At 49.3% G+C, this 11,234-nt stretch overlaps 1 non-coding gene across 1 annotated transcript; it reads right to left on the bottom strand.

The window, feature by feature from the left end:
- Positions 1–5,868: 5,868 nt before the first annotated feature.
- On the bottom strand, positions 5,869–5,941 carry TRNAS-GGA (transfer RNA serine (anticodon GGA)). Its single transcript has one exon. It is a non-coding gene; the product is annotated as a tRNA-Ser (tRNA).
- Positions 5,942–11,234: the final 5,293 nt, after the last annotated feature.

Genomic DNA, 11,234 nt, shown 5'->3' with positions numbered 1-11,234 from the left:
ATGGATCCATATATCACAATATTTGGATATGTGAGTGCGGGGCTGAGCCCTGAGCTGACAGTCGAGGTCGCTGAGTGGGACAGCCCCTTCGCCAGGCTCTCCAGAGTTAATTGATCACTTTGTCCAGCTGAGCCAAGGGGGTGCCGGGCTGTTCCAGTCATTAAAGCCTGCCAGGGTCTGCACCACTTTGAATCAGCTGACGACCTCCTGTTTCACGTTGCTTTTCAGCACCTGCTTGCCCAGCATCCCACCTCCAACTGAAAGCTTCTGGTTCTTTGATGAGGGTTTTAGATAATTTAATCAAGTTTCCAACATCCTCTCCATCAGGGAAGAAGGACCCTGCTCACTTTGGGAAGACTCAGGCGGCCACACACTTTCCAGTTCTTAATAAGCCTCCCAAAAGCGGCAGAGCCACAGGGTGTTCATCTCAATTAAGGCAGTAATAGCTCCACCAAATTGCCAGGAAGGTCTGACTCAGACTCACAAGGGCAGGAGCCCAGTTGAGAAAGAAGCAGCCACCAAATGCGAAATCTGAACCACAGTTTGAACAGCAGGCCCAGCATCGGGTTCTTTTTCCTCCTGGTTGATATCTGTCTTACATACATACACAAGCACACACGCACACACACACACGCACACACACACACACACACTACTTTTGCAACATGTGTGTGTGTGTTAGTCACTCAGTCGTGTCCAGCTCTTTGCAACCCCATGGTCTGTCCAGGAGATTTTCCTGGCAAGAATACTGAAGTGGGTTGCCATTCCCTTTTCCAGGGGACCTTCCTGACCCAGGCATCGAACCTGGGTCTCCTGCATTGCAGGCAGACTCCTTACCCTCTGAGTCACCAGGAAAGCCCCACGTTTGTAACATCGTCGACCTGGAAGATTGACAGGACCCAGGAAGGAGAGGAAGGGCAGTGTGCCCAGAGAACGAAGGCCAGAACCCATGGGCTGGCTGGCAGCCCACCCCCCAGTTGCTCCCTGGGAGGGGATGGCGCCACCATTGCATCAGCTCCTCTGGGGGGTCAGGCTGGTGCCTCGCGGAGCCGGGACCAGCCATGGATCTTCTGCCTCCCGGTGCTCCGGCCCGAGGGGCTGGGGGCCCCTCTCCCCACAGCCGTCAGCACCCTCAAAACCATGCCACCGGCATTTCTGTTCCTGCTACATCATCACCACTCTGGGAACATGCTGCTCTGTACTTTGCAAGACTTCCTGTCTTGGGGCCCTCCTGCTCCTACACCCCCTTAGGGATGTGGTGGCCTGGTGGAGCCGGAGGATAAGCGGGAATTTCCATTTCTAAGCCCACAGTCCCAGGCCTCTGCTCTGGCAGGAATGCCTTTCTGCATGATAGACACAAATAAGCCCTGAGATCGCAGAATTTGTAGAAAAGGAAAACAGAAAGCCTTTAGGCCTGTAGTAGGCTCCCAAGCCCCTCAGGGACTGGTTGGGAGGGTGGCAGCCGCACAGAGGAGTGCTTCCCGGCCTGCAGCGATGGAAGACAGCCTGGAGGGCCGCCAGGGCCTGGAAGACAGCTGTGAGGGCCGCCTGGGCCGCCTGGGCCTGGAGGACGTGATCCCTGTCTCTTGCTAGTGCCCAGCAGCGGCCTCGGCCGCATCCCCATCTTCGTGACGTTTGCTGTCCCCGTGACGTGATTCCATGGTGTACCTGGTCCTGAGAGCTAGTCTGAGCCCAGCGGTCTGGAGCCTAATTGTCCCCGCTTCGCCCCAGCCGCCTCCCTGACTGCAGTGTGGTCCTGGGGCAGCGTCTTCTGGCCAGGGCAGGGAGTGTGGGCAGTGCCTCGGGGGGCACCTGGAAACTCCCTGTTCCACCTGTTTGTTCGTGACCAGCCCCACCCTGGTGCCCCCAGGTACAGCAAAGTGTTGGGGTGCCAGGCAAGCTGGACATGGTGGCGGGGGGGAGGGGGGGCGGTGAGTAGCAGAAGAGGACATGATCCCAGAGGGAGAGACAAGGACCAGGAGTCCTCGGGGAGAAAAGCAGCTCAGCCTGGGCCCCACACACCCTGGCGCCCGGATGCCAGCTCAGGAGTTCCAGAAGCAGCCGGGACCAAAGCCAGGATCTGAGTCTAAAGTCTACCACCAAGGCAAGGCCTCGTCCTTCCGAATTCAAAGACCTGCCTCTCCTCAGAGCCGCCTCACCAAAGACTATGACCTCGATGAGGAGGAAGAGGAGGCCGAGGCTGACGATGACCAATTCATACTGACACCCATGCTGGGACTGCGTCCTAAGCGCCTTGCTTTCATTGCCCTTCTGATCTTTCCAGACAAGGCTGTCCGTGTAGTCAAAGCTATGGTCTTTCCAGTAGTCATGCACAAATGTGAGAGCTGGACCATCAAGAAGGCTGAGCACCAAAGAATTGAGCCGTTCGAATTGTGGTGTTGGAGAAGACTCTTGGGAGTCCTTTGAGCTCTCAAACCAGTCAATCCTAAAGAATCTCTATCCTGCATGTTCATTGGAAGGACTGATGCTGAAGCTCCAATACATTGGCCACCTGGTGCAAAGCGCCACCTCCTTGGAAAAGACCCTGATGCTGGGAAAAACTGAGGGCAAAGGAGAAAGCAGAGGATGAAATCTTTGGACAGGATGACTGACTCAGTGGACGTGAGGCTGAGCAGACTCTGAAAGATAGTGAAGGACAGGGGAGCCTGGCGTGCTGCAGTCTGTTGGATCGCGAAGAGTCAGACATGACCTAGTGACTAAAAAACCGCATTCTTATTCTTATTACGTATTCTTATTACGACAATACTATCATCCTAGGTTCACAGGTAGGCCCAGGGAAGGTAAGTAACTGGAAGTGCCCCCTTCCAGCCTCTGCTCTCAGCCTCCACTCACACTCACACACTCTTTCTGTTGCACCTAGGCTGTCTCTAAAACAGGTCTGGTTTCCATTCCTTAATCCATTAAGAGTGTTAGTGGTACCCCTGAGCTCAGAGGTACTACTGGCGCCACCGTGCAGGTGGTCGTGCCCCGTGGCCGGGTCCCGGGGACCCACCCACCAGCCAGTGCTTCATCGCGCCTGCAGCCCGGGAGGACGAGGTCCCCTAAATCAGCCCGCACGCCCGGGCCCGGGAAGGGTGAGACCAGCATCACGGTCCCTCTCCAAGGCCTTCTCCTCTCTGGGGCCTCTCTGGGCCAGGCCAGGGAGAGCAGAGGGTAGCACGTGCCTGCAACAGCTCCTCTACCCTCTCAGGGTGGTGCGGCGGCAGGGGCTTCCCAGGGGAGCCGAGCGGAGGCCCAGTGTCCCTGTGGCCAGTTACAGAGCCCCAGTGACAGTGTCCAAGCGCTCACCTGTGTTTGGAAGGAGAGTGTTTATGCCATGCATTTGCAGGAAATTAAGGCTGGAAGAATGGAAAACTGAGGATCTCAGAGGAGGGACATCCAGGCTGCCTGGTGGGTAGGTGACAGGCCAGAATTCTCTTCCCTGGGTCCCCCGCACCTCAATGATAACAGGTGCTCAGTAAGTGAGGTGATGAATGCGTAAATAGACTCACACATCAGTTAGTTAGAAAATGCTTCTTTCCCCACATCCTCCTCCTAGGAGAGACCCAGCTGCATACTGAACTCCAGACTCATGCCCTGCAACTCCACCCATGGACACTAGGTTATCTTCCTGAACCCAGGGTCACTGATACAGGGCCCTTCTGTTCCCAGGGCTGTCTCTTCTCCCTCCCTCCCTGCCACCAGGCCTCCCAGCTGCGGAGAGGACAGTGCCAAAGTCCCAGGCCCTTTCACCACCTTACCCTGGCCTTATCACTGGTGATGCCTGCAGGTCACCAGGATCTCACCCCGGAATAGCAGAAGAGCAGAGGGAGGGGGGTCATCCCTCCTCCTTACTGGGCGTTCCCCAGGCACAGCAACACTTTCGCTTCTGGGTGGCAGTTCTTGCAGACTCCAGAAGCCTGTGCTTTCTTCGGGTCTGATGTCCCGTGAGCCCAGCCCACCCCTTTTGCTTCGTGGAGAGATCTCTTCTCATGAGCTCTGGCCGGCTTTCCTGGTGAGAAGTCCCTGCAGAGCTGAGCCCTCATGGATCAATGAGGCAGTGACGATAGACAGGAAAGGGCAGAAGACGCATGTCTCTGCTCACTAACTCCACAACCTTTAACTCAACACTTGACCCTCTGAGTCCCACTTCACTCTATCGGGGTGGACATGAGCTCTACTGAACTCGTGCATGTGGCTGCTTTGAATAAATGCAAAAGGAAAGAAAAATACCTTCCTATTGGATGTGAATGCAAATATTGGCAGGCATCCTGCTTCGGGCCTGCCCCTCCCATGAGTGGACACCCCGGAGCCCTGGACTCGTGTCCCCAGGGAGCCACTAACCCACTCAGGGAGGACACTGCACACTCCTCCCGTCCCTGCTTCACTTTGTTTTCCTGGTCCCACCGTCCATCTTCCTCTCTCCAGGCTTCTGATCTCTGGCCTCTTGATCTGGGCTCCTGATCTCTTTGCACAACTGTGAGGCTGTCGTTCCTGCCACTGGCTGGGCACACCTGCAGAGACCACCAGCATCCATCAGTGCTCCCTGTGGCCCCTCCACCTGCTCCCAGAAGCAGAGCGGCTAACAAATTCAGTGACGTACTGTATTAGCTAGGACTGGATTCAACATCAATGAAAACCCACACGAAATTTTAGTCTCATTTAAGTTCAAAGGAAAGCAATCCAAGGCTGGCTTGACAGCTTCATAAAGCCATCAGGGCCCTAAGTTCTTTTTATCTTTCAGCTGTCATCCTCAGCACCTGGCTTCCATCTTCAAAATCACCTCATGGCCCCAAAATGGCTGCCAGAGTGTTAACCTTTATGTCTACATTCCAATGAGCAGCAAGAGGAAAAGGAGAAAAGGAAGACACAGATCCATTTCCCAATTAGGTCAACAATCCCCCCTCCCTTTTTTTTTTCCAGGTCAGTAATCTTCTTTCCCAATACTCATACTTTTGCTTGCGTTTCATTAACTAGAACAACAATAACGAAAGTTTTTGAGAGAATATCCTTTTCCCCGGGCACATTGCTACCCTAAATGAAACCTGGGGTCTGTTGCTAAGAAAGAAGGGCAGATTGATATTGCGTGGCATTTAGCTTCCTATGAAACATTTTCCCAAAGTCACACCAAGGAAGTGGATATAAGAAGTGAATATAGAGTCATCCTGTCAACCGGAGTTCCTCTGACTCCAAAGCCCAAGCTGGTGCCTTCTGCATGATAGGTCCTCAGGGCCCACACCTCCATGTTCCATGGAGACACTGACCCAGCTCTGCCAGCACAGCCCACGGCATGACTGTCCAGCTGCAAGCACCCCTCCCCCACAACTGGTGCCATTGGGAGAGGAGGGAGAAAGTCCCCTGGCTTGTCTTGAGACCCACAAAGGCCAGCACAAACCAAGAACTTTCACTTGTGTCTGCTGAAAAAAATACACGCAACCTCAAAGTTGAGAGTTAGATTTTGTTGGGTGGAGATGTTAGAACTCGAAGCCCGGGAGACAGTATCTCAGGTGACCCCAAGAAATCGGACTCCAAGGAGGCAGGGGAGGAGCCAGGCTGCATACAAGTTTGTAGCCAGGGGCAGGTAATCTATTAAAGGATTACTGTTAATTAAGAGAAAACTAAATCTCTCACATGAAGAGATTTAGCAATCTTCTATGTGTGAGAAGACGCAAGTGCCTGGGCTTGCTGAAAGCATTTCTTTCTTAGGAATCTATCTGGGGCCAATCCTGCTTCCTTTGAGTGAGTGAAGTCGCTCAGTCGTGTCCGACTCTTTGCAACCCCATGGACGGTAGCCCACCAGGCTCCTCCCCCATGGGATTCTCCAAGCAAGAGTACTGGAATGGGCTGCCATTTCCTTCTCCAGGGGATCTTCCCAACTCAGGGATCGAACCCGGGTCTCCTGCATTCCAGGCAGATGCTTTAACCTCTGAGCCATCAGGGAAGCCCTGCTTTCTTTATTGTTCACGTACTAATTCTTTGTTTCCCACAAGAGATGGTGGATGTGACGGCAACTTCTCCCCGCCCCCCCCCCCCCACAGCTCCTCTGTGCTACCTGGCAGGAAGTAACTGATGGCATCCAAATAGCTGGCTTTGTTTCACCTGGGCTCAGGAATTGGCATTTGGAAAAGACTTGTTTAATGGTAGAGCACAGAGCAGAAGATATTTCATTTCACGCTTGTTATCACAAGAGGCTTCCAGACAACCCTTTAACCCTCAGGGAAGAGTCAATGCCCCCTTTCGTGTAGGAGAAAACTGAGCCCAGGAGTTTAAGCCACTTCCAGACCCTGGAGTAAGAAGACCCGGAGTGCTCCCAGTTCTGCTGTTCCTGACAACCAGCTTCTTCCTGCTGCAACCATTCTGCTTTCCTGAAAACCGCCATCTTTCCAGGGCAGAGGGTGAGTCTTCCAGTGAATCTCCAAGGTCCGGCTGCTCTGAAACCAACTGGAGACTTGGGTGGTCTGTTCTCTACTCCCTAGCCTGCCCATATGAGTGAGGGCTTTTCTAGAAGCCATCTCTACCCTTTGCTGGATTCTTCTCATTCATCTGTCGAGCTGATGAATTGAGCTCCAAAGATGTTTCCTTTGTGTGTCTTCCTTGGGCAGAACAGAGAAATTGGTTTTCTGGGTAACTGAGGTTTCTGGATAACATCAGGAACTTATAAAAATCATAGCTATTTGTTTGGAAAACTTTAGAAAAGGTAGCATATGCGCCCCTACAAAGAACAGCATAATTAAGCGGAGTATGAATGTCATTTAACTTCCCCTAATGACAAGGCCATAATTAGCACCATCAATTATGGGACTGAGCCCTGGTTTACGGGGTGCCCTCAGGAGGTGCTCGTGTGTGGAGGGCCATTTGTCCCCGCACAAAATGGCCCCATTTGTTTTGTTTTCCTAATTCCTCTGGCTATTTTTTATTATTATTATTAATTTGTCTGGTGCCTCCCTCCTCCGAACATGGTTAAGACTCCTTGTTGCCAATCACTGGGTCCTGACCGCTCTTACTTTAGCATTTTGTCTTCTCATTGCTGCTTAGCCCAGGGCCTCCAGATCTCTCCATCGAGGTAAAATGCTTGGAATCCAGGCCAAAGTCCTGTGCAGAGGCCCTGTGGGCTCCTCCCCACGGTCAAAGTTCTGTTGCAGGTGTCTGAGATTGGTCTGAGATTCAGGTCTGTGCATGCCGGGGGGACACCAGGTCTTGGAGACTGGTCCCACTTGGAGCTGTGGCTGCTGCCAACGTGAGCTGTCCCTCCATGGATTTGACCCAACAGTAATCCAAACCAGAAATGAAGAGATGGGGCCAGGGTACCAGCCTAGCAGTTATCTATTAGTACTGACTACTTGTCCCCATGAAAATGTCTGGAGGGTCTCAGTTAGGCTATGGAAGGTCATTAGCTTCCAGCAAAGAGAGCTTACAAACTGTAAGTGGTTTCCACCTTTACTCTTCGGTATGAATTCTTATTATCTGTGAGGGAGCAAAGATGAAGACAAATGTGAAACCTAGGCTTTGGTGAATTCTGAGTGATTCATAGCTTCATAAAACAATAGCCATTTGCAACTGCACAACTTTTCCCTTGAAGCAAATGAATATGTAACTATCCATTAATGTGCCGAGTTAAATACAGCAAACGCAAATCATGCTAATGATCATATTTACAAAATAAGTCGCCTTTATATGAAAATAATTACAACATGCTCTTAGCTCTCCAAGTGAAATCAGCTGAGTTTGAGACTCACTTTCGATCTGACAATGGAAACAGAAGATGGGAAATGGACACTGGTCTGTGGGCGCTCCTTATTTGCCCACCCCTTTCATTTCAGTATCCTGCTGAAAACCCACAGGAAGATGAGGTCCTTGCTTCTTTAGGTTCCTTGGCTTGTGTTGACCCTTCAGCAAGATGGCTACATCGGGAGGCATCACTTTCAGGAGCAGAAGCTATACTGAGCGTCCATTTGATGCTGAGGAGAAGATTGTTGTTGTTTTCGTTCACTTGCTAAGTTGTGTCCAACTCTTTGCGACCTCACAAGCTGCAGCAAGCCAAGGGTCCCTGTCCTCCACTATCTCCTAGAGTTTGCTCAAACTCATGTCCATTGTGTCGACGATGTCATCCAACCATCTCATCCTCTGTCTCCCCCTCCTCCTCCTGCCTTCAATCTTTCCCAGCATCAGGGGCTTTTCCAATGAGCTGGCTCTTGGCATCAGGTGGACAAAGTATTGGAGCTTCAGCTTCAGCATCAGTCTTTCCAATGAATCTTCAGAGCTGATTTCCTTTTAAAAGACTGGTTTGTTTGATCTCCTTGCTGTCCAAGGGACTCTCAAGAGTCTTCTCCAGCACCACAGTTTGAAAGCATCAATTCTTCAGTGCTCAACCTTCTTTATGGTCCAACTCTCACATCCATACATGACTACTAGAAAAAACCATGTGGTTTAGTCCCTAAGTTGCGTCTGACTCTTGTGACCTCATGGACTGTAGCCTACTAGGCTCTTCTGTCATGGGATTCTCCAGGCAAGAATACTGGAGTGGATTGCCATTTCCTTCTCCAGAGGATCTTCCCGACCCAAGAACTGAACCCTGGTCTCCTGTGTTGCAGACAGATTCTTTACTTACTGAGCTATGAAGGAAGCCTTCATGACTATATGGATATTTCTTGGTAAAGTGATATCTCTGCTGAGGTCTTTATCATTTTTAAAAATATGATAATTGATTTATTTTTTATTTTTATTTTATATTGGAATATAGTCGATTAACAATGTGTCAATTTCAGGTGTACGACAAAGTGATATACATCTATCTATTCTTTTCCAATTCTTCCCCCATTTAGGTTATTGCAGAGTACTGAGCAGAGTTCCTTGTGCTGTACAGTGAGGCCTTGCTGGTTATCTGTTTTAAATGTAGCAGTGTGTACACATCCATCCCAAACTCTCAATCTGTCTCCCCCTCCACCCTTTCTACCTGGTAACCACAACTTAGTTTTCGATGTCTGTGAGTCTCTTACTGTTTTGTAAATAAGCTCATTTGTATTATATTTTAAGATTCTGCATATAAGCAATATCATATATTTGTCTTTCTCTGCCTGACAATTCACTTGGCACAGTGATCTCCTTGTCCATCCATGTTGCTGCAAATGGCTCTACTTCATTCCTTTTCCTGGCTGAGTAATGTTTCATTGTATAATAGTCCATCATATAATATTCCATGATATATTTAATTATGTATATATATATCTCCATCTTCTTTATTCATTCCTTTGTAAGTGGAGTTTTAGGTTGTGTCCACGTCTTGGCTAATGTAACCAGCACTGCAGTGAACGTAGGGATGCATGCATCCTTTTGAACCGTGTTTTTCTCTGGGTATATGCCCAGTCAGAGGACTGAAGGATCCTGTGGTAGCTCTATTTTTAGCTTTTTAAGGGCCCTCCATGCTCTTCTCCTTAGTGGCTGCGCCAAATTACATTCCCACCAAGAGTGGACTGGAGAATAGTCCGGACGGCCCTGCGAGGTTCCCAGCATCTGCATGTCTTTTAGATCATATAGGCACACGACAGGCATGCACACACGTGCACACTCATAGGCACACTGTGCACGCACGTGCACTTCCATGCACGCACGCACGGGTCCTCCTCAGCTTTCCAAACGAGAAGGAAGAGGCCGATCTTCATTCACCAGACTCCCCCCTCACACCCCCCTACCAGCCACCCCTGGATTTTTCTCATCATTCTCACCTCAGTGAGACTAAGTCAGGATTCTAAATGCAATTCTAAGTAACAGGACAGGGATTGAGCTCTCTGAAGAGGAGAAACATCACTGGTGATGAAGGGGCTGCCACCCACCCCCTGTGTGCAGGAAGGGCCGGCTAACAGGCCTCCATCCATGAGCAGCTCAGACAAGAATCCCCGGAGTCAGGGCACAGCCAAACTGGTGGGTTAACAGGCTGTCACGTGACGTCTTCAGGAAACCACCTCCGCCATCCAAACCTAAACTGTCATCTTGTTATAGAAGGGAACAGACAAGGTGTATTTGCTAACATCAGCTGTGCCCTTGTTCATGGGAGAATTGAGGAAATTAGTAAATGGTTTGAAAGTGAGAGATTCTGATTATTTCGATGCAAACAGCAGAGCTCAGAACAACAGAAGCTGAAGAGTCATGAAGCAGCTTCTCTGTAATATTAGATGTGTCTTTTCTTTCTTCAGAACAGCTGTAATAGAAGAGGAAAGACCCCTGTAAACTTACTCAGCCTTTAGCTTATGAAATCTAAGGGATGAAACATATTTACTGCCTTCAGAACCACAAGCCCATTACTTCTCGGTTGTGCCTACTTGGTTGTGTTAAGTTGTCTTTTATGCAGATAAGTCATCTTCAATTAAATATTAAAGATTAATAAATATAATGCCCATAATAAATGACATACACTAATTTAATTAAAAATAGATGGTGAGCTTTACAAATGGGGCATTACCATAATGATATAGAATGGACTTGTTATGCTAAAAATGTGCAGTCTTGGAAATATGCAATCTCCATGCACATTTCACCCTTATTGTGTCTCATTAAAATTTTAAAAATAGCTATTTTAATTGTCAAGCATTTGACAGACTGCTATAAAAACTTGACACTTAAGTTTCAATTTTACAATGTGCATTTTAATGGCTCCTTTCGCTGCATGTTTGGTTATACATAATCTAGTTTTTCACCAAAAAATTAAAATGTCACTTTCCAACAGTTTTTAGAAAACAGAGTTGAGCTTGCTGCAGGGCTGCAGGAAAACATGTTTAAATCTTTACAAATAAATATGAAAATTAGAACTATATTTTATTTCCGCTGCAGCCTGTGGTTTGTTTAGTGGTTGATTTCAAAGCCTTCAGGGGGACCAGTGACGAGAGAAACCCGTGGGAGCTGGTGCTAGACCAGGGCGGTGGGGGCTGTCAGAGGATTTTAGCACCAGCTTTTTAAAAGATTTCCCATTCCCTCCACTTGGGATGCCAGACAAGGTGACAAATGTGACTCACAGTAGCCACTGCAAACAAATCTTCTTTAAAAAAAGAAAAAAGGACACCTAGAAGCACCTCCCTGAATGCCACGGCGAAAAATGCCTTACATTATCCATAAAAGCTGTGTGAGTCCTTGAGGACATAAGCTCTCCTTGGTGTATTCTGGGAGGAAAATTAGGTGAGTCAGGGCTCTCCAAACACACAACCATTTAAAGAATTTGAGTTTCCTAAGCCCTCACCTGCTAA

This window comes from Ovis aries, chromosome 22 (genome assembly GCF_016772045.2).
Source record: "Ovis aries strain OAR_USU_Benz2616 breed Rambouillet chromosome 22, ARS-UI_Ramb_v3.0, whole genome shotgun sequence".
NCBI classification, from domain to species: domain Eukaryota; kingdom Metazoa; phylum Chordata; class Mammalia; order Artiodactyla; family Bovidae; genus Ovis; species Ovis aries.
This window is presented reverse-complemented; position numbering and strand designations above follow the sequence as displayed.